Here is a 22,405-nt window from a genome sequence, read left to right on the forward strand (position 1 = left end):
GTTGAGTCAGTCCTAGTCTTGGTTGATCTTCTAAATTGGAGACTATTCTCCATTTATAGTGTTTCATTTCACTAAAACTGTCTTGTATAATCTGAGTCTCTTGCTTCATGACCAACATTTTAAATTGCTTTTATACAGCAGGCCTATACTTTAAAAATTATTTTAGTTGTAAATCTGAAATATATTAAAGGGCAGTAAATTTAGCCAGTCAACATAGAAAATCCTTTAACAGTGAGTGACTTGTCTCCTCTCTTTCCTTAGGAAAGAAAGATGAGCTCTTTCAGTTCCCAGATGACTCCTCAATTTAAAATGAGTTATTCCACTGGAATAAAAGTCTTTCTCCTCCTGCAGAAAGCAGCTACTACTTTCAGAAGCTAAAGCCATTTTTCTCTCCAATAGTCTGTGATTAATCCTGATGTGTAGCTCCTGCCAGTTCCTTTCCTTGGAGACCTCAGCAGCAACATAACTAGTGATTCCTCCTCCTCCTCAGGAGCAATGCTTGTGGTTGATGTCCTGCACAAACCATTTCTGAAAGCCTAGCTCACAGCCTGCCCTTCTGGCCTTGAGTAGCAGATAAGAACAGGAACTGGGAGAGGTAAAGCAGTGCCCGCTAGTGCATAGTAAGACCTAGGGGATGTTTGTCCAGCTTCTGTTGTTATGTATTGTGCTTTCGCCTTGTGCTGGTGACTGTGTTAAACACTAAATGCGTCGCCTTGTTTAATTCTCATCCCATTTACAGTTTAGAAACTGAAACTTGGAGAAGTTAAGAAATTTGCTCAAGGCCACACAGCTAGTGAGCTTCCTTGGTGGTCGGTGGTAAGGAATCTGCCTGCCAATGCAGAAGACCCGAGTTTGATCCCTGGGTTGGAAAGATCCCCTGGAGAAGAAAATGGTAACCTACTCTGGTATTCTTGCTTGGGAAATCCCATGGACAGCCGATGGGGTCGCAGAAGAGTCGGACATGACTGAACGACTGAACAACACCCAGCTAGTAAGCAGTTAGAGCTGTGGTGCAAATCCAATTTATTCTTCTTTTTTTAAAGTAGGAGGCACAGATATAAAAAATGTTTGCTATCTTCCAGACGTTTTCTCTTGCTTCCTCCCAGTCATTGTTTTTCCACAAAGATGACAGTATCCAGTTTCTATCACCATAAGTGAATTTGACTGTTCTTGAACTTCATAAAAATGGGATCATAGTCATATAGTATGTACTCTTTTAATGTCTGGCTTTTTCATTCACCACTGTATATGGAATTCATCGATGGATATGCAAATAGCAATAATCTGTTCTTTCTCATTGTTAAATACATTGCTAAATTTTCACTGTGTATTTCATTGTCTTACTATTCCTTGATAATTGATATATCTGTTGTTGATGGACTTTTGAGTTGTTTGTAGTTCTTAGATGTTATTGACAGTGTCACTTTCTTGTATGTGTAGGTAGGTTCTTCAGGTGTATAAGAGTGGAGTTGCTGGGTCGTCATGTATGTGGAGCTGTTGTTGATCCCAAAGTGGTTGTGCCAGCTGCCACTCCCACCTGGCAGTGAGTGAGTTTCAGTGACTCCAGTGTCAACACTTGGTGTTGTGTGTCATCTTCATTTTGATCATTCTGGGGAGTGTGTAGAGGGACTGTGTTGTATCAAACACTTTTGACTCAGCAGATGCTTATTGTAAAACATTTGGAAAATACAGAAATGTATAAGATAAAAATTAAAAACTGTTTTCAGTTCTCCCGTTAAGATACACAATTACTAATTTTAGGTGTATTTCCTTTTTGTTTTCCACTGCATCTATGTATGTGTGCTAAACACACAATTGGAGTTGTTTTGGTGCAAGCAAGGTTCTGTTAAAGGGGGTATTTTGGGTGCCTGTGTAATGAAATAGGAAAGCAGTGAATGGAAGGCCCAGGAATAGTCTTAGTGGTATTGTAAGCATGCGTCATGTTGCCATTTTTCTATTATATTTAGAGGAAGGAGGAAAGGGGAAAGGAAGCCAGCATTCACTGTGCACCTGCCATGCCCAGCCCCTGTGGTGCTGGGAAGTGCTGCACATTGCCAGAGTGGACTTGAGGCTCGTGAGAGACATGTAACCCACCTGGCAGCCATATAATGTACATGCAGCATGTTTGAAATTGCCTTGTTTCACAGCTAGTAACTGAGTCTGTGAAATGCTGGACTTGTGTTGTAGTATAAATGGAAGTTAATTAAACTGGCAAACTGTTTGCACAGTTTTGAAAGCTCACAAACATCTATTGTTTCAGCTCACTTGAACACTAGCACACAGGAAACAGCACTCTGAATGGAGAATACCTGTTTGGTGCCTAGGGTCCTTATTTATAACAGTTGTCCTCTTTCCTTCAACTGCATTAAATCTAGTGGTTTGTTGCTGTTCAACATGGAATCTAATCAGAATCCTAAGTTTGGTTCTGTGTTTGAATAATTTGCATTATTGGCTGAAATGTTGGTTCGTTAGTTTTTTGAAAAGTACAACCTCTTTCTTTGAACTGTGCTTAATCTCTTAAAGACCCAGGATTGATTTTTGTTGCCAATAAAAATCCTTTGGGTGACAAATAGAAAAAAAAAAGAGGTACACAGTCAGTCAATAGAGATCTCTTGTCTTTCTTGTAAAAGCAGAGGGTATGGAATCTTTCTGTTGTGGATTGCTGGCCTAAGGTAAAGTTCTCAAGTTCAATTTGGATGTTTGTGGGAATTACTTTCAATGTTAATGGACATTTAATCCAATGGTTTTAAAAAATAAAAACCAGAATTCATAAATTTTTTTCATTAAATACAACCTACACATATTGAGTTGGCCAAAACGTTTGTTCGGGTTTTCTGTAAGATATGGAGAAAAAGGAACGGATTTTTGGTCCAAGCCGATAGATTACTTGTAGAACATTTGGGGCAATTAGATATTTTACATTAGTTCATTTTCCTGAATTTCAAAGTTTATTTTTTCAAGTGGTAAGACTAAATGTTTAGCTTTTTGCTTAAAATTTCAATAGGGACACATTTCCCTGAACTACTGAAACCTAGACATGAAATACAGTTTACCGTTTCATTCTTATTAATCTTATTTGTCGCGTGGCGATATGTTCAGAGGCTCTTAGCACATAAGACTTGTTCCCATGCTAGATAGTTGTGGAAATTGCTGGGCTTCTCATTCTGGTGCCTGACCTTTGTGATTCTTCTGCCATCTTCTGTAACTGATGTGCTTGTTTGCTTCTGTAGCACCTCACCCTTTTGTGTTATCGGTTCTACTTGACTTTGGGTAGGGATTTTAACTTTCAACTGTGTGTGGTCATGTGTAAAAAGAGGAGGAAGGAGAAAGTTCATGTTGAATTGCTTTCTGTGTTGGGTGCTGGATTGCCTGTTGCCTTAAATGGAAACCATGGGCTTCCCATCACCACTGTTTTGCATGTTCAAAGGACATTTCAGCTTCCATTTATTTTATTTCTTTTCTTATTATTGTAATTACTTGTTTGTAGTCAAAACTGAAGCACTACAGAAATGTATGACTTAAATAGAAAGCACCCTATTTTATCACCTCTAATTATAACTGCTCTTAAGGATTTGGCAAATATTTTTTTAGATGTTAATGTAACTTTATACATACAAGTTATTTTTTAGAAAGGAGGCTATTCTTGTAATATATGTCTCTATACATTGTTCTGATACCTTTTAAAACAATGTCTATTTATACTTTTCAAGGTTGTGTATATAAATCATTAAAAAAATAGTTTTCTGATATTCCATGATATGGATAATTTAGCCAAGCTCCTAATTTTTTTTAAGTATAATTTTTTTTTAATTGAGCTGTGGCTGACTTACAATATTGCATGGGTTTCAAGTGTATAGCAAAGTGATTCTGTCATATGTATGCATTCTGTTTTAGATTCTTTGACATTGTAGGTTATTGGTAGCCAAACTCCTATGAATGGACATTTAGGTTATTAGAAATACTTGGTACATATGAAGTTATATACTTAGAAGTATGTTTGTGCAATTGTTCTGTTCAGGGTTAATTGCTAGGAGTGGAATTGCTGGATGAGGTGGCGTGTACACCTAAAGCTTGATATTGTCTGCCACAAGTGTACCAGTGTGGACTTTCTCCGCCCTTATCAAAGGCAGTTTCTGCTTATCTCCTTGTGTTTTCAAAGCACAGCCAAGAGTGTCAGGGTTTTTTTTGAGTTTTAGCTTCTAGACAAAAGAGATAACTTTATTTCTTGGATGTAACAGGCAAGAAAGAGGAGAAATGGATGCTTTTCTGTCAGGAAGGGAGGCAGACAAGACCAGGAGAGAGCGGAGGAAGAATCGATGGAGGGAAGAGAGGGCAGCAGAGGAGATGTGGTCGCTACCTCATCAGATCCCCTCTGGGTCCTCTGGTCCCTGCCTTGCCATGCCTAGCCTAACCTGAGCATCTTCCTTTAACCTTTGTCCCCCTTTCCAGACTTTTGGTTATCCAGTTATCCTGAGACAGATAACCTCTGGAGATCTGGAGCTCTCCCTACTTCCTTGAGGATATTTATCCTGGGTCTTTTATTTTTAGCAACAGAAAGTAACCCTGATAGATCTAAGCAAAGACCATCTATTCAGCACTGTGAGGATGCAGTAAGACTCACATGACTGGGGAGGTGGGGACCAGGCTGTGGAAATGGGCTGGGACCCAGGGAAGCCCAGGTAGGTAGGACCATAGCCTGATCCCGCCAGCAGCCACACTGCTTTCAGGACAGAGGCCCACCCCAACAATGGTTGGGTTGGGGCAGAGATGAGAGTTTGGCTGTTTCATTCCTACCAATTGATGGTGGAACCTGTCTCATTTGGATTCACCTACATGTGGTCGGGAAATCCCCAACACAGGAAGCGACTGCATTCACATGCTGACTCAAGTGTGGCTCATTGCCAGCCTCTGTTCTTTATCCCTGGCTCCTGCCTTTTGCCTCCTTCCCAGGGTCTTTGAGATGTCAGAGAAGGGGGCTGCAGATGTGGATATATAGAGCAGATTCATGCACATGTTGCGCATACATACTCATTTTAAACCCCTCCTCGAGTTCCCCAGTGTAGGTGGTATTGCAGCCCCAGGAAGCATGCGTCTCTGAGAGTGCTGGGTCTGACTGCAGGGGTGGGGATTCAGCCGACCGTTGTACCGTGGTTGCTGGTGGGTAGGTAATTATAATTTAGGTGGATGGATCTAACCTGGAATCTAAGACCTCTGGGGGATGGTTGGATGGTCATTAGGGACCCTGGACGAATCACATGATTGTTGTAAATTGTCTCCTCATGTTTGAAATGAAGATTTGGATAAAATACCCATTGGAGGAGTTACCTTGATTGCTTGTGTGTGTGTGTACAGAATTTTAGGGCTCAACTCTAAACCATCTATCACAATTTCAAAAAGTGGGGAATCTTAGGGATTTGTTTTTAAAAGGCTCTCTAGTGAGTCTGATGGAGCCACTGTTCTATAATGCTTAAGAAACTTCCCTTTGAGATATAATGTTTCATGAAGTATGTTCAATTCAAAGGTGGATAGTTCTGGGAAGTTGATTTTATTACTTGTTCATAACACCTCCAACTTAATAAAGTTTTTAGTTTCCCTGAAGTATAATATCACTTGAGCCTTCAACCCTTAATACCTTTTCTTTTTTTTTTCCTACTACCAACAGTTAAACTTAGTAGACCTCCAAATTGGCTTATCTTCAAATACTCTTTCTATGTGTTATGTGGCAAAGGCTGCTAATTTTACATCCAGTATCCTATCCTGCTTTCTCAGTAATCAAAAGCCTGACTTTTTGAATACAGTAATGTGCCAAGCTAAAAGACTTTATTTCTCAGCCTCTCTTTCACCTGGCTATGGGCCAGCGACTTAAGCTTTAGTGAGTGAAAGGTGAAGTGTGATGTGTGGCTTATAAGACGGTTCCAGGGACTGACTTGTATAGACAGTGCGCCCCTTTGGCTTTTTCTCTGTCCTCCAGCCTACTGCTTGGAACATGGACACAGTGGCTGAAATCCAGCAGCCATCTGGGATCGTGAGGTAACTGCAATGTCGGAAGCCCTGCTCTAGCTTAGTGGAGCACAGAGAGAGGAGGAGCCTGGATCCTTGATGACCTTAGAGCCATGGTACCAGCCCTGAACTGCTGCTCTCCATACTTACTTCTTACTGTTTAAGCCAAAGCTGTTAGCTGAACCTAACCTGATTTCTCTGCTGTGTGGCGGCTTCACAGTAGGCCCTCTCCACCATCTTGAAGGTGACTTGCACATAGTAGGTGCTCTGTGTTTGACAAGTTAAATGCCCAGTGGCATTGAAGTGGGGAGTTTAAAGTCTCCAGCTCCTTCACCCTCTGCCCTTCCTACCTTAGGTTAGATTACTCATGGGAGCCTTTTGTTTTTTCCATCCCATCCCTCAGGAAAGTATTTCCCAGTCCTCAAGTGTTTAGGGCTACAGGCCCAAGTATTTTGACAAGGCAGTGGGTCTTTGAGATTCCAACTGCATGCCTGCATTAGTTTAAATGAAAATCTAAGGGTTGGGCACTTTCCTGGATCTACTCAAGAGATTGGAGGTGGTAATTCCAATGATGTCAGAAAAGGCCACCATGGAATCCTGTGCTATCATTTGGAGGCAGTTCTTTCCACTGTGCCTGCCAGGAACTTGATGTCAGAAGAGTCTTCTGAAAGTGACTCTTAAGGAGCCTTGACTGCCAGCTGTGGACAAGGAGATCTGCCTTCTCAGTGGCAGCCTCAGAGGTGGTCTTGGCCAGACCAACCTGCCCCTGACTCATGCTGAGCTCTGTCGGCCAGGCCGACACACCCCTCTTTGGGACCCAGTACAACATGCTGGTTTCCTGGAAGCCTTTAGGCCAAGACTCTGCTGCTAAGAAAACGATATTATTTTTTGCAGTATGGCCTAAAGGGAGCATGTTTAAAACTCTCTTTCAAAGTGAGGCTCCTTTCGAAGAAATACAGGGTTAAAAAAAACAACCAAAAACCAAAAGCCAAACCCAAGAGGTGAATTAACACTTCACTGATGCCAAGGGGTTTATTTCAAACCAGATTGCACTGATGGTGGGGCTTTGGGGGCCCACCCTGTGGTGAGCCCACAGAGAGCAGGGGCAGAGGCGGACCGACACCCCTCTGTGGGAAAGTGAATTCCATGGCAAACCCTAGTGGCTCGAAAGTGTTTGCTTCTCCTGGAAATAATTATAGAAGTACGCAATCCTTGAAAGGCAGCATCTGGCTGGATGGAGGCAAGCTGGCAAATACTCAGTCTAAATAGATGGGGGTGACGTTGTGCAGAAGCAACAGCCTGAGAAGATGGCCAGAGAGTGGTGGGGCCCCTGTCCAGAAAGCCACGGTGCCCGGTCCTGGCCCCCAGGCTGACTTTATTCCCAGAGCTACAGGGCGGAGGGCCCCTGCCTTTCTTGGAGGCAGATGCTTACACAGCCCAGAGCCCTGGTACCCGCCCCCGCCCCCGCCCCTTCTGAGGCCCCCATGGAGGCAAGCGGTCTCCCACAGCACTGGTGGGGCCCAGAGGCCAGATGCATTTGCTGCCCAAGGAGTGCGCTGGACCCATCTCTGTGGTCAGCGTTGACTTCTCCTCGGTTTCCATTGTGACGAGACATGTTGACTTCGATTGTCAGAAACACCTCTTCCCCTCTTGCTTTCCCAAGGCGGCCTGGGTGCTTGTTCTGTGCCTGGGATCCGTGCCTGGGACCTCTGAACTCTGCCGTGCTTCCAGGAAAGTGGCTTACGTCTGCACTCCCTTCTCTCTGCTGAGTTTGGAGGGCCCAGCTTTGGACCTCTTGGAACTCCAGGAAAAATCCTTTGTTTTCTCTCTCTTCATTTTTGCATCTACCAGAGCAGCATCTTTTTGGATTTATGAATGTCAGAGATTTTTTTTTTCTTTTTTAATTGCACATCAGATATTTTCAAGCAAGAATGCAGTTCTAATCAATTTAATGAACCTGCCATGCGTTTTCTGAACCCAAGTTTCCATGAGAGTGATGGTAATGGCATTTTGAAAGAACTTATTGAAAAATATGAGCCCTTATAACAAGTTTTTGCAGAGGGTGCATTTTCACATAAAAATACTTTCAGCAGCAGTTTTCTTTTATACTCTGCAGCCTCTTGCTGTGGTTTTGCAGAGCCCTGAGGCAACAGTGTTAAAGACCTGGGCTTGACTTCTCTTTGGGCTTTTCAGCTTTTGGCCACTTTAGGAAGGCTTAGAGAAAGCCAGATTTCTCCCAAGTCAAGAGAGTGTGGAATAAATCTCTAGAGGAATTTGGGGTGGGGTGGGTGAGGGGTATCCTGCTTTTGAATAGTTACTTGCATTCCATGGATAATGTCTTGTTAATCACTTATAGTGGGGCCTCAAGAAAAAAGTTCATTTGGAATTGAGGGAGTCTTCCCTGGTGGCTCAGAGGTTAAAGTGTCTGCCTGCAATGCGGGAGACCTGGGTTCGATCCCTGGGTTGGGAAGATCCCTGGAGAAGGAAATGGCAACCCACTCCAGTATTCTTGCCTGGAGAATCCCATGGACGGAGGAGCCTAGTGGGCTACAGTCTACGGGGTTGCAAAGAGTCGGACACGACTGAGTAACTTCACTTCACTTCACTCAGTCCTTGTAGCTGGAAGACCCTTTAAGTTCCACCTCCTCTGCTTGCTTGCTGTGCAGTCTTGCAGAAAAATCACTTGGCTTTTCTGAGCCTGTTTCCATATATGTAAAATTTTTACTGTCTGCCTTACTGGCTTTTATGTGAATCAGTAAAGTCACATTGTGTTGATGCTTTAAAGTGTAAAATGCAGTGCAAGTATTAGTTGCCAAAAGATGGCTCTTTCACTTCATCCATCCTATCAGTGGTGACATCAACATCATTGCTCCCATGATCTCTGAGCTGGGTTACTTTCTCTTCTTCCTGGGCTGTGTGTATTGCTCTTGACTGTGTTGCTCCAGATTTGGGAGCTGTGACCTTTGCTTTTCCTGCCCTCAGGTAAGGTTTTCCTCTTCCAGAAATTCCTCTTCTGACTCTGCCTAGGTTTTCTGTAGCATTCTTGTTTTTTGTAGCATCCATGTTTTCTGTAGCATTCTTGGCTTTGTAACTTGCATTCTTCAGCTCTTTCCTGTCTTTCAAGGGTGTGCAGTGGGCAGGGAGGAGAGGGAGCTGACTCTGGGCATGGGCTGGGGACCCCTGAGAAGGTGGTCTACTAATCTGACTTCTATGCTCCTTCTGTGTTCCCTTTCCCCAGCCCAGACTTAGTGCCTTTTCCCAGGGTGCTTCAAAGACAGGAAAGGTCTTGGAGACTGTGGAGCTTTATCACCCCTGTAGGGGTGCAACTTACATGTAATGCAAATGTTGTTTATTCATTCATTCATTTAATACAAGTATTTACTAAGAGCCCACTGTGTGCCAAGCCCTGCGTTAAACCTAATGATACGGCAATATCCTTAGCAAAGCGCCCGCTCATGGCAACTTGAATTCTAGTGACAGAGACCTAGCAGGGGAGATGCCAGTAAACACAAATAAACAAACTGTAGCATATCAGCAGATGACCAGAGCTGGGAGAACAGTGCACCAGGATGAGGTGGACTATGAGGATGGCACAGGGCATGGTGGAAAATCCTCCTTGGTGGGAGTAATCTTTTCTGAGGGAGAGATTTTTTTCTATGAATCGATTACCAAGAAGTTGAGACCTGAAAGTCTGGAGCTTGGCTGCATGGGGGAAGGGTATTGGGGAAGAGGACAGGGACACCAGCAGCCCTAAGGCAGAAGGCACAGGGGCAGGAGGGTGTTGGGCGTGTTCCAGGACCAGCAAGGTCAGTGTCAGTGTAGCTGGAGGAGAGTGAATGAAGAAAGTGTGTTCCATCAGTTGGTGGTGGGGATGGGGACAGTGCTGGACTTTGCATGTCATCTTAAGGTTTGTTGTGATGGGAGCGGGAAGCCAATTGAGGCTTTGGAAAAGGGAGTAGGTGGGAAGTCCAGTTAGGAGCCCAGAGCTCTGGTATTTGTTCTGCAGTTGCAGCAAGGTGACCGTGGTATGGTGACGTGGAAGAGTGGGGTCAGTGATGGGGCAGGGCCCCGAGGGTGGGGACAGAGGTCTGCAGTGGGCACTTCAGGAAGCCAGATGCCCGCCAGGTGCAGAGGGTGCTCCTCTCAGAAGTGTGTTTAAAGATGCTGATTAAGCACAGGAGAGCATACTAATCAGACTCACATGAAAGTGCCTCGTAAATCCAAAAGTTATTAGCATGCATACTGAACATGGAAGATCTCCTGGAGAAGGGAAGGGCAACCCACTCCAGTATTCTTGGCTGGAGAATTCCATGGACAGAGAAGCCTGGTGGGCTACAGTTCATGTGGTCACAAAGAGTTGGACATGACTGAGCGACTAACACACTGAATACTTTCTGAAACAGATCATTTTTTCTTACATGCATTTGTTTATCAAACTATTAAGTATTTACCAAATAGTAGTAACCTAGTGCTTACTGTACCAGTGGATAGTAGAATTTGTGATTCTTGTCACTGCTGATTGGTCCACAGTATACTTGGAAGGTGGGCTGTCTTGAGACAGGAGGGAAGGGGACAACCTTGGAAAGAATAACATAGCCGTTAAAGATATGACATTAAACTGATTAGAACCAGTCAGGCCCACGATGGTGGAAGATTTGACTTCTGGTGGACCTTGAGCCTCATGACATGCTCATTGTCTAAATGACACCCACAAGTGCCATGACAGTTCTGAGGCCAAAAAGTGGACGATGGCCCAAATTGTGGAAATCTATGACCCTTCTCCAAAATATTTGGAATAATCCCAGCATTCATTAGCCTATGGAATCACCCAGTCCATGAAAGATAACCACTCCATGTTTTGGGGCTCAGGAGTACGTGAGAAGTTTAAAAACATTCTGTCACAGCAGTGAGAACCAAGATTTAATGTTTATAGGAGGTCTTGACTCAGCTGCTATAATTTACCTGATGTCTGATCTATTTTTTTTCTTTGTTTTTAAAAACGATTAAAAGATTCCTCATCTCTTGTTTTCTGTATCACTTCTAGTCTTACCACACAAAAAATCTTCAAAAGAAATAATTGTGAAAAATAAGACTAGTGTGGATGAGATTTCTTTTTTTTTTTTTTTTTTTTCCTGCTGGGAAATGTTTATTTGCCACTGAATCACCCAAGCATGCTACAATTATAAGAAAGGTACAGGTCGTTTTTCATTTCCATAACTCAATGTCCACAGCATCTCCTCAATCATAAGTATTACAAAAGAAAGTAAAAAGAAAAAAAAAATCACATTTTACAGATCTTAGACTTGTCTTTAGTATTTTAGCTCAAATCTTACCATCTTCAAAAAACAGTTCTGTCAAACTCATCAGCTAAAAGTTCTATCCAAGCAGTGAGAAGATGGCCTTTGTTAGCCCGTGGCAATTCTTTTCTGATTTGTCCTAGCTAGTTAATGCTGAACAGCAGAATGAGGCTTAGATTGCAGGGGTTGAGGGGAAGGGGTAGCAAGAGTTAATTTCCCCCAGTACAAGATGGCATCTGAAGCTTGATGGGAGAGCTGAACTGGAGAGACTTGAGGGAAGGGTCCAGGCCCTGTATTCAGTCAGAGTCACTGCTGGAAGAGGAGGAGGAGGAGGAATGCTTGCCATGCTTATGATGTTTCTGCTTCTTTTTATGAGCTTTCTTCATTTTCTTGTGCACCTTCTTGTCAATCACTATTCCTGGTCCTACTACACCAGGAACCAGTGGATTCACAGGACACATGCCAGGGCCAGGTGGTGGGTATGGAGGGGGGTAGGGACCTGAGGGCTGGCATCCTGGATATCCTGGCTGTGGCACAGGATGACAGGGCCCACCAGGGGGAAAGGCTGGATTCCCCTGGGGTGCTCCTGGGGGAGTGGGAAAAGGGCCTGGAGGAAAGGGAGGGTTGGCAGGTGGTGGATGGGCAGGATTGCAACCTCCAGGATACCCAGCGTTATGCGGGTGTGGATATGGTCCTGGCTGCCCGGCATTGGGATTCCACATGTTCAGATGCTTCCTTCAGCCCAGGAATGGAGAAAGAAGAGGACTGGGGTTTCCAGATGTCCGGTCACCCTTACACCACTGCCTGGGTGGACTTCTGGATGAGATTTCTTATCAGAAAGCTCATTAGAATAATGTGTGGCCTTTTTGTTACTGAAAATAAAAGGTCCCTTTTGATAATATTTAAATTTTTAAGTCCAAAAAAGGGGTTTCTGACTGTTCATTTCATATCTGAAAGTGTTATTATTCTATGTAGTATCTTCAAAAGATAAGGAGCTGAGAGGGTGGGGTGGAAGTTAAGTGACCTGATTACATGTCTGAGTCCTGCTGAAGTCTTAGGACACGTGGGATGCTTGGAAAGAAAACAGACCAATCCCTGAAGTCATTTCTGAAAGCAACTGAGGATGGAACACACCCTATTAAACATTTATTTTGGTAACTGGGAAACCGTTAGGTTTTCCCTGGGGCCTCAAGTGTCAGGGCTGATGAAAACATACATTCATAGGCTGAAATCATTTCCTTTGACGGAGACCTTTGTCCTGAGTGCCTCATTCAGGGATGAGTCTCCTTTCTGTAATATGGAAGCTCAGTTGTTCTTTTTGGACTCACTGAGTCAAGATTATTCAGAAATGTGACTCTCAAACTTCAGAGCAAAGCTTGGGCAGCCTTCCTTGAACTAAATTTCTGGAGCCTTTGCGCTTATCCATCAGTCAGCTTGTGTGCTCTTAACATTGCCCTTTGACCCTTTGTCACATGTGCATTCATTGAGGGTCATTGAGTACTAAACACTACATAGATTAAGGGGCAGGCCCTCCCTCCAGGAGCCCCTGCTCTGTAATGGGGAGGTAGAGCAGGAAGTGGACAGTCAGTGTGTGTGCTGAGAAGGGCACTGCAGTGTGTGTGTGTGGCTGGGGGAGCACAAGGCAGGAAACCTGGCTGGGGACTCAGGGAGGGTGAGGTCTGAGCAGAATGGGGGTCACCAGGCAGGCTTACAGAGGCCATGGAGTCCGGAGCCTTTGCAGACCACTGATCTATGGTCTGTGCCTGTCAGGGGCCTGGTCTTCTATGCTGAGTGAAGAAGCTTGTATTATTATCCTGAACTCAAGGGAGGTAACTGACTACTTAAGCTGAAGTGCAAATGAATGGACAGATCTGAAAAGACCACACTGGCGTGTGGACAGGGGGTTGGAGGAAGATAAGAGTGAAGGCTGCAGGACACTTGAGACCACTGCTGATACGCAGATGGGACACACATATGGTCCCAATTAGGGGGCTGGCATGGGGAAGGGAAAGAGCGGCTGAGACACTGGGGGGCAGGGTCAAACAGAAGCAACCGCTAGCTGGGGCAGTGCAGGAGGCGGAGAGAATCTACGATGCTTCCAGGTTGCTGAGAAGGGGTGGGGCTGACAGATGCCCCGTCCCATGGGAAGCCAGGAGTTCATAGAGAGGATCAAATGGTCCTGGACACATTCTTGCTGTTAGACAATTGGAAGGTACTTCCCCACTCCAGTACTCTTGCCTGGAGAATCCCATGAATGGAGGAGCCTGGTGGGCTGCAGTCCATGGGGTCACTAAGAGTCGGACACGACTGAGCGATTTCCCTTTCACTTTTCACTTTCATGCATTGGAGAAGGAAATGTCAACCCACTCCAGCGTTCTTGCCTGGAGAATCCCAGGGACGGAGGAGCCTGTTGGGTGCCGTCTCTGGGGTCGCACAGAGTCGGACATGACTGACGCAACTTAGCAGCAGCAGCAGCAGCACAGCAAGAATAGGTGTGGTTCTGTGTTGAATCCACCTGGGAAGTTGTTTTTCTTCTAAGAAAAACGTAGAGAAACTAGTCCAATAAAATGTTGTTTGGTTTGAGAAACCTAACATCCAGAAGGGTGTTAGGAACAGAAAGTTCCCCGAGGACCATCTTTACTGTGTGTTGCCTGGCTCGGGCCTTGCCCTTTCCTAGCTTGACAGGTGGTGATGGCTCCCTCTGTTTTGGAAGACTCAAGGCACAAGTCATCAGCCTGCTGCTGCTGCTGCTGCTGCTAAGTCGCTTCAGTCGTGTCCAACTCTGTGTGACCCCATAGACGGCAGCCCACCAGGCTCCCCCGTCCCTGGGATTCTCCAGGCAAGAACACTGGAGTGGGTTGCCATTTCCTTCTCCAGTGCGTGAAAGTGAAGTCACTCAGTCGTGTCCAACTCTTCATGACCCCATGGACTGCAGCCCACCAGGCTCCTCCACCCATGGGATTTTCTAGGCAAGAGTACTGGACTGGGGTGCCATTGCCTTCTCCAGTCATCAGCATAGAAGGTGTTTTAGCCAAGACAGGGTAGGGTTCTGAGCAGTGTGTGCTCACCTGTTCAGGTGAGTGGAATTGCATCCTGGTTGGGGGATTCCCTATTAGAGGCATGCAGATTGTGTGCTGAGGAGTTAGCAGGGTCGGTAAGGTGGGCAAACATGGACTTGAGTGGGACAAACCTGGTTCCCTCAGAATCCCAGCTGTGTTATCTGTTAGCTTGTTCAGTTCAGTTGCTTAGTCATGCCTGACTTTACAAACCCATGAACTGCAGCACACCAGGCTTCGCTGTCCAGCACCAACTTGCAGAGCTTACTCAAACTCATGTCTGTTCAATGGGTGATGCCAACCAACCATCTCATCCTCTGTCATCCCCTTCTCCTGCCTTCAATCTTTTCCAGCTTCAGGGTCTTTTCTAATGAGTCAGTTCTTTGCATCAGGTGGCCAAAATATTGGAGCTTCAGCCTCAGCTGACATCTGTCCTTCAATGAATATTCAGGACTGATTTCCTTTAGGATTGACTGGTTTGATCTCCTTGCAGTCCAAGGGACTCTCAAGAGTCTTCTCCAACATCACAGTTAAAAAGCATCAATTTTTTGGTGCTCAGCTTTCTTTATGGTACAACTCTCACATCCATACATGGCTCCTGGAAAAACCATAGCTTTGACTAGATGGACCTTTGTTGGCAGAGTGATGTCTCTGCTTTTTAATATGCTGTCTAGGTTGGTCATAGCTTTTCTTGCAAGGAGCAGGTGTCTTTTAATTTCATCGCTGCAATCACCATCTGCAGAGGTTTTGGAGCCCAAGAAAATAAAGTCTGTCACTGTTTCCATTGTTTCCCCATCTATTTGCCATGAAGTGATGGGACTGGAGTTAGCTTGCTGTATGTCTGAATTACTGAAACTCATCATCCTTTCCCATTTTACTAGGTTGATAGGGAGATTAAATGTGAGCCTAAGCAGGGTGCCCCTAAAGAGCTCCTGACCCATGCATGGTAGCCACTCGGTAAGCTGTAGATTCTTTTCCTTAGTTAAGGTGGGAGCTGCTTATGTCACCATTGGATGGGAATCTTGGCTTTCTGCTTGTGACTTAAATGATGCTTGGATCCCTGAAGAGACAGCTGTCTTCTTTCTCCTCTTCTACTCCCTGCAGCTGGTTTGGCCAATAGTTGAAGGAGGACTTTGGGAGCCTTCCCATCACTTTTTTGTTTCCTATTTTGGCTGTGCAGGCTCTTGGTTGTGGTGCACGGACTTCTCTAGTTGCATAGCATGGGCTTGGTGGTTGTGACGGAAGGGCTTAGTTGCTCCATGGTATGTGGAGTCTTAGTTCCCCGATCAGGAATCAAACCTATGTCCTTTGCCGTGTGAGATGGATTCTTTAACCACAACCAGGGAAGTCCTCATTTTTTCTTCTAGGCAGACATTTCTGTGTGTACATGGTGCCAACATATGTGTGTGTGTGTGTGAGTGTTGGGGCAGGTGGGGGAGTGAATGTGAGGCTCAGTAATAATAATTGAAAGAGAGGAAGAAATAAATCCGATCTAAATATATCTGTTCCTCTATTATTTGTTAAAAACCTGTAGTCTTGTTAACTACTAGAGAAACTAAATAGAACTTAGCAAAACTGCTTTTCCCAAGTATTAAACCTTTGCTCCCCAATTTTATCTTGTTGTATGTGGGTGCTCTTCAATTCTTGCATTTAACATGATGCACTTGTGTGGCTTGCTTTTTCTATTTTGCTAAAAAGACAAAATGCAGCCCTTTTCTTAGCAAAGTTTATTGTGTTTGAGCCTTCTAAGATTCAGAGGAGAAAATGAGATTTAATTAAAAATGACAGGATAACATATTGGTGGACCTTATGTTTTAAGAGTCTGAAAATAACCTGTGGTAGCTTAGAGAACACAAAGACCACATTAAAAACCCCAATTTTTGAAGTTCACTGAAATTTATTAAACGTATACCATACTGAATGGTGCTATTGGCAATGTTCTTCTCAATATCAAAATATTACAGAAGAGTGTCATGAGTAGGGACTCCGTCTATAGACACAGACACTTGTCTGACCAGAGCCAGTTTCTGAGTCTTCATGAGAATCTGAGTCCATCTTCTACCAGAATTGAGAGTCATCCTGAGCTGTCTGGAGGCTCTCTTCATCCTCTTGAGGACTTGCTCACGGCTGGCTCAGCATTCATTCATGCATTCCTTGATTTCACCCACTGCACTCCCAGTGGGCAGCCCAAACCAGATCTGCTCATACTTCCGCTTAAGGAGCTTCCAGTTTGGCAGTTCTGACATTTCTGCTGTCTCTTCTGCTCCCGCTGGTTTTCTTCACTTTCCTCTTCAATATGGATTCTTGCACTGGGCCTTGGCTCAGCCTCTATACACAGTTTCTTAGTATCTTGTAATGACTCCCTGAGAGCCTCCTGGTGCTTTTCTGCCTCTTCCTGAGTATTGAAAGGATAGATATTGTCAACCATGAATTTCCAGTGCTTCTTGGAAAATTCCACAAAGGCTCATGTTTTCTGTATTTTTTGTCCATTGTCCAAAAGCATTTACAGCTTTTAATGTGGCATCCCGGGTTTCCTTTGGGGCAGGCTAGAGTTAGTTGATTTCCTTCCTCTGCTGGGTGGGCAACCAGCAAACTTTGATTTGGAGTTTGTGTTGGGATGAGTCTGGTGTCAGGGCTGTGTCTGGGGTGACTCATTCACTTCCGGTCCAGGCTGGAGTCCCTCAGGCCGTGGGGAGCAGCCAGTGGGCCAGAGCACCTCCCCACCACCGCTCCAACTGCAGGCAGGAGTGGCTGCACCCAGTCAGCGGGCTTATTCTCAAGTCCATTCTGTACATAGGAAAACCCAGGACACGATCTGGAGAAAACCTTGTTCTCTGGTTTTCTGGTATTTTTTTCCCTCTTACAGAGTGTGCTGTTCTCGCCTCTGTGCTTCCTGTCCCTGGGATGACTGTCTGATGTTTTCTCTAGTATGTAAATAGATGATTGTTAGTAAATAGAGGGAGTCATCGACTCTTAGATTTGGAAGAGCCCCCCTTGTTGATTGACCCTGGAATCTTTTAAACCCATCTGTGAACTGGCAGCCCTGCCCTGTTTACATTCCTCCACTGAAACAGTGCTGTTTACCTTCAAGCATTGCTGTTAGAAAACTATTCCTCCCTGCCTTTGAATGGGAATCTGTGTCCCTGGCACATCTACTCATTGTTCCTGGTTCTAACCTTTGGAGTCACACACAACAAGCTTAATCCCCTTTTCACATGACAGCCCTTCTGGCATTAACATTTGGTGACAGTTTATCCTGTTTGTTTTATCCCAAAGAAGTGAAGTCTCTCAGTTGTGTCTGACTCTTTGCGACCCCATGGACTGTAGCCCACCACGCTCCTCTGTCCATGGGATTTTCCAGGAAAGAGTACTAGAGTGGGTTGCCATTTCCTTCTCCAGAGGATCTTCCCAACCCAGGGATTGAACCCAGGTCTCCCACATTGTAAGCAAGACGCTTTACCATCTGAGCCACCAGGGAAGTCCAGGCAATGCCAAAGAATGCTCAAACTACTGCACAATTGCACTCATCTCACACGCTAGTAAGGTAATGCTCAAAATTCTCCAAGCCAGGCTTCAGCAATACATAAACCATGAACTTCCAGATGTTCAAGCTGGTTTTAGAAAAGGCAGAGGAACCAGAGATCAAATTGCCAACATCCACTGGATCATCGAAAAAGCAAGAGAGTTCCAGAAGAACATCTATTTCTGCTTTATTGACTATGCCAAAGCCTTTGACTGTGTGGATCACAATCAACTGTGGAAAATTCTGAAAGAGATGGGAATACCAGACCACTTGACTTGCCCCTTAAGAAACCTATATGCAGGTCAGGAAGCAACAGTTAGAACTGGACATGGACCAACAGACTGGTTCCAAATAGGAAAAGGAGTACATCAAGGCTGTATATTGTCACCCTACTTATTTAACTTCTATGCAGAAGAGAAATCATCATGATAAATGCTGGGCTGGAAGAAGAACAAGCTGGAATCAAGATTGCTGGGAGAAATATCAATAACCTCAAATATGCAGATGACACCACCCTTATGGCAGAAAGTGAAGAGGAACTAAAGAGCCTCTTGATGAAAGTGAAAGAGGAGAGTGAAAAAGTTGGCTTAAAGCTTAACATTCAGCATGGCATCTGGTCCCATCACTTCATGGGAAATAGATGGGGAAACAGTGGAAACAGTGTCAGACTTTATTTTTTCAGGCTCCAGAATCACTGCAGATGGTGATTGCAGCCATGAAATTAAAAGACACTTACTCCTTGGAAGGAAAGTTATGACCAACCTAGACAGTATATTCAAAAGCAGAGATATTCCTTTGTCAACAAAGGTCCGTCTAGTCAAGGCTATGGTTTTTCCAGTAGTCATGTATGGATTTGAGAGTTGGACTATGAAGAAAGCTGAGCACCGAAGAATTGATGCTTTTGAATTGTGGTGTTGGAGAAGACTCTTGAGAGTCCCTTGGACTGCAAGGAGATCCAACCAGTCCATTCTGAAGGACATCAGTCCTGGATGTTCTTTGGAAGGAAGGATGCTAAAGCTGAAACTCCAGTACTTTGGCCACCTCATGGAAGAGTTGACTCATGGGAAAAGACTTAGATGCTGGGAGGAATTGTGGGGCAGGAGGAGAAGGGGACGACAGAGGATGAGATGGCTGGATGGCATCACAGACTTGATGGACGTGAGTCTGAGTGAACTCCGGGAGATGGTGATGGACAGGGAGGCCTGGCGTGCTGCGATTCATGGGGTCCCAAAGAGTCGTACACGACTGAGCGACTGAACTGAACTGAACTATCCTGTTTGTAGCACCCCTTCTCCTGTACCTGGTGTCTTCTCCTGGGTTCTTGTTCCTGAAGTTACCCTGGCTAAAATTTCCTGACACTAGGCTCCTGCTGATCATCCCAAGCAGAGGGAGCTTCCAGGCTCACCAGGGAGGGAGATATGATGGCACCACTTAGCCGGGTTCGTTTGGCTGTGGTCGCTGCTGGGTAGGTGGCACGTTTGTCCTCAGGACTCGCTGCATGTTGCCCTGAGACTGTGTGCTTGGATGAAAAGACACATTTCTGCAGCAGTTGGGGCAGTTGTTCTTAGTTTCAGGGGTGAAATGATCCCCAGGTCTTTTTTTTTTTAAACAAGGTTTGCTTCTGTGCTTCACCCACCCTTCAGTCAAATAGTTGGTTTCTTAAGGGCCTTCAGTTCTCCTTGTTAAACTTGATTTGTTAGGCTTGACCCTTCGGTCCAGTCTGCTGACCTGCTCAGCTCCGTAAGTTTCCCAGAGATTGTCTGTGCTTCCTGGGTGCCTGTGGTTTGGGACCCAGGCTTTAAAGTGAGAGAGACATGGGTGTAAATCTCACGTCCACCACCTGCTCCTTGTGTGGTTTGGGGCGAGAGCTAAGTGAATCTTCTGAGGCAACTGGCAGAGCAGATGAGTGGTGTCTCAAGAGATTCAAGGACAAAAGGCAGCAGGTCAGGAAAGCAGAACTGGGGAAGCTGGGGGAAAACATATCCTCTCATCCCCGCTGTTCTCTGAAGGGTACCCCCCCACCCCTCCCTTCACTGCGCGGCGTGTAGGATCTTACTCCTCGACCAGGGATCGAACCCACTCCCCGTGCATTGGAAGGCAGAATCTTAACCATGGGACCTCCAAGGAAGTCCCATCCCTGTTTTTCTCTGAATATTAATTTTTTTTTTTTTGGGGGGGGGCTGACTTTCCCTGCCCATTTAGGTGGTAGGCAGAATAGTGCCTTCCCTGCCCCCAAGGTGTCTGGACTCTAATTTGGGAACCTGTGCATGTATCACCTTACATGGAGAAGGGAGTGTGACTAAATTAAGGAAGCTCAGGAGAGGGTCCTTATAGGGGAAAGAGGAAGAAGGAGAGTAGGAATCAGAGGATGGGAAGGATGGGAACAAAGTCAGAAGATGCTGTGTTGCTTGTTTTAAAGATGGAGGAAGGGGCTGAGAGCTAAGACCTGCAGGCAGCTTCCAGCTGGAAAAGCCAAGGGAAGGGATTTTTCCATTGAAGCCTCCAGAAGGAATGCAGCCCTGTTGAGACCTTGAATTTAGCCTTGTGAGATTTAACCTCCATTACAGTGAAAATAAATGTGTGCTGAAGCCAGTAAGTTCCACGTGCCTCCTTTACTTCACGTCTTCCCAAGACCATCCACTCTCTTGTAGTAATGAGCTCCTCATTGCCTCTGGAGCCCCACTCTGGAGGCCTTCCCACTTCCTTCATCTGTTGCCTGTCTCAGGGCCCAGCACAGACCCTTGGCGGATTGGGGTCTTGGATATGTCTTTGACAGCAAAGCTCCCAAGGGAAACCTGATGGTGCCTTTCAGAAATCCAGCCATGTGACTGTAGTTCTGTGACCTCGTAGCTTTGGCAGCCCTGCCAGAAAAGCAATAAGGCCAGTGTCCAGTGAACTCTGAGCAGGCTTATAGGTGGCTTTCTTTGTGTCCTAAGTGTTCTTTCACCATGCTTGGAATCTGCTCTAGAGCCCCTGTGTGGCAAATCTACTTTGGTTCAGAGGTTGAACTATTGCTATGTTTTTATACTTGTTAAATACCAGAGGTTGGATTAAAAAAGAAATCCACAGATATATGGTTTTGATGCCTTCTATTGCATTAATGTGTGTGTGTATGTACGTATGTTAGTAGCTCAGTTGTGTCGGACTCTTTGCGACCCCATGAACTGTAGCCCTCCAGACTCCTCTGTCCATGAAATTCTCCAAGCAAGAATACTGGAGTGGGTAGCCATTCCCTTTTCCAGGGGATCTTCTCAACCCAGGGATCAAACCCAAGTCTCCCACATTGCGGGCAGATTGTTTACCATCTGAGCCACCAGGGAAGCACCTACTGTTTTATACAGCAGATGAATAAGTGCTTCCATATTCATGGTCTCAGTGAAGCCCCTTGGTGGCCCCGTGGATTGGCCAATTTCTTTTCAGTTTAAGCTTTTTGTATGTGTGTGAGTGAGGGTGGGAGTGATGACAACCAGACTCTTTACATGGGCTGGGAATCCACCATCCCTTTTGATGGTCAGAATCTGGGGTGGCGACATGCCCAGTCTCTCTGCATATGTAGGCAGAAGATGTTTCTGGTTCCTTTTCCCAAGGCTATTGGAACCACAGCCTACCACTCCTTTATAGTTGTGAAAAACAGTCTCATTTTGCCCTTAGAATTAATTCTGCCCCCTCTCCTCACTGAAGCCAGCATCCTCACCTGACTTACTCTGTCCCCGCTTCTTTGCATGACCTCCTTGCATGACCAGCTGGCCCTCTGCAGGTAGTCTCCAACCAGGGAATCGGATGGTTTGCTAGCAATTAGTTGACTGTTTGGAACTAGAAGGCATCTTCCTGGGGATTCACTGTTATAAATGGTGCCTAGATTCTAGGCCTTATCTGACATCTGTTGTTCCTGTTAGGTGGCTAAACTCTGGAGTAGTAAAGAGAAGGGGCTTTGGAGTTCGACAGGCCTGGATGGCTTTTTACTCTGTCACAGCTACCTGGGTGACTTTGGGCAGGTGACTTAACCCCTCTGAGCCTCGGTTGCCTCACCTGCAAAAGAGTGATAAGAAATAAGTACCTGGCAGAGTTGCTGAATAATGTCTGAAAAGGGTTTAACATAGTAGTTGGCACTTCGTAAATGCCCAGTGATTGCTTGGGGTTATTTGCTATGCTAAGTCACTTCAATCATGTCTGACTCTTTGCAACCCCATGGGCTATAGCACACCAGGCTCCTCTGTCCATGGGATTCTCCAGGCAAGAATACTGGAGTGAGTTGCCATTTCCTTCTCCTCATTTCCAATTCAGGGATCGAACCTGCGTCTCTTACATCTGCTGCTTTGGCAGGTGAGTTATTTACCACTGGTACCATCTGGGAAGCCCTGGTATTATTTATTACTGTACTACTAATTATGTATCTGGTTTGTTTAGTAGCACCAGACTCTTCATTATTATTTATATCACCATTTCTATGGGTAAACTGACTCCCAGGTCAAACTCTGTACTAGTCACTTGGGATTTTTTCTTTATTTTTTGGGATTAATTTTACTGGA

The 22,405-nt window shown here is 45.2% G+C and overlaps 1 protein-coding gene and 1 pseudogene across 1 annotated transcript in view; one reads left to right on the forward strand and one right to left on the reverse strand.

Annotated features, from left to right (window-relative positions):
- CGNL1 (cingulin like 1) overlaps window positions 1-22,405 on the forward strand; it is a 173,582-nt gene that overhangs the window by 19,112 nt on the left and 132,065 nt on the right. The gene's annotated exons all lie outside the window — the stretch shown is intronic.
- LOC138073839 (proline-rich protein 13 pseudogene) lies at window positions 11,149-12,107 on the reverse strand (annotated as a pseudogene).

Source organism: Capricornis sumatraensis, chromosome 2, assembly GCF_032405125.1.
Source record: "Capricornis sumatraensis isolate serow.1 chromosome 2, serow.2, whole genome shotgun sequence".
Classification (NCBI taxonomy): Eukaryota; Metazoa; Chordata; class Mammalia; order Artiodactyla; family Bovidae; genus Capricornis; species Capricornis sumatraensis.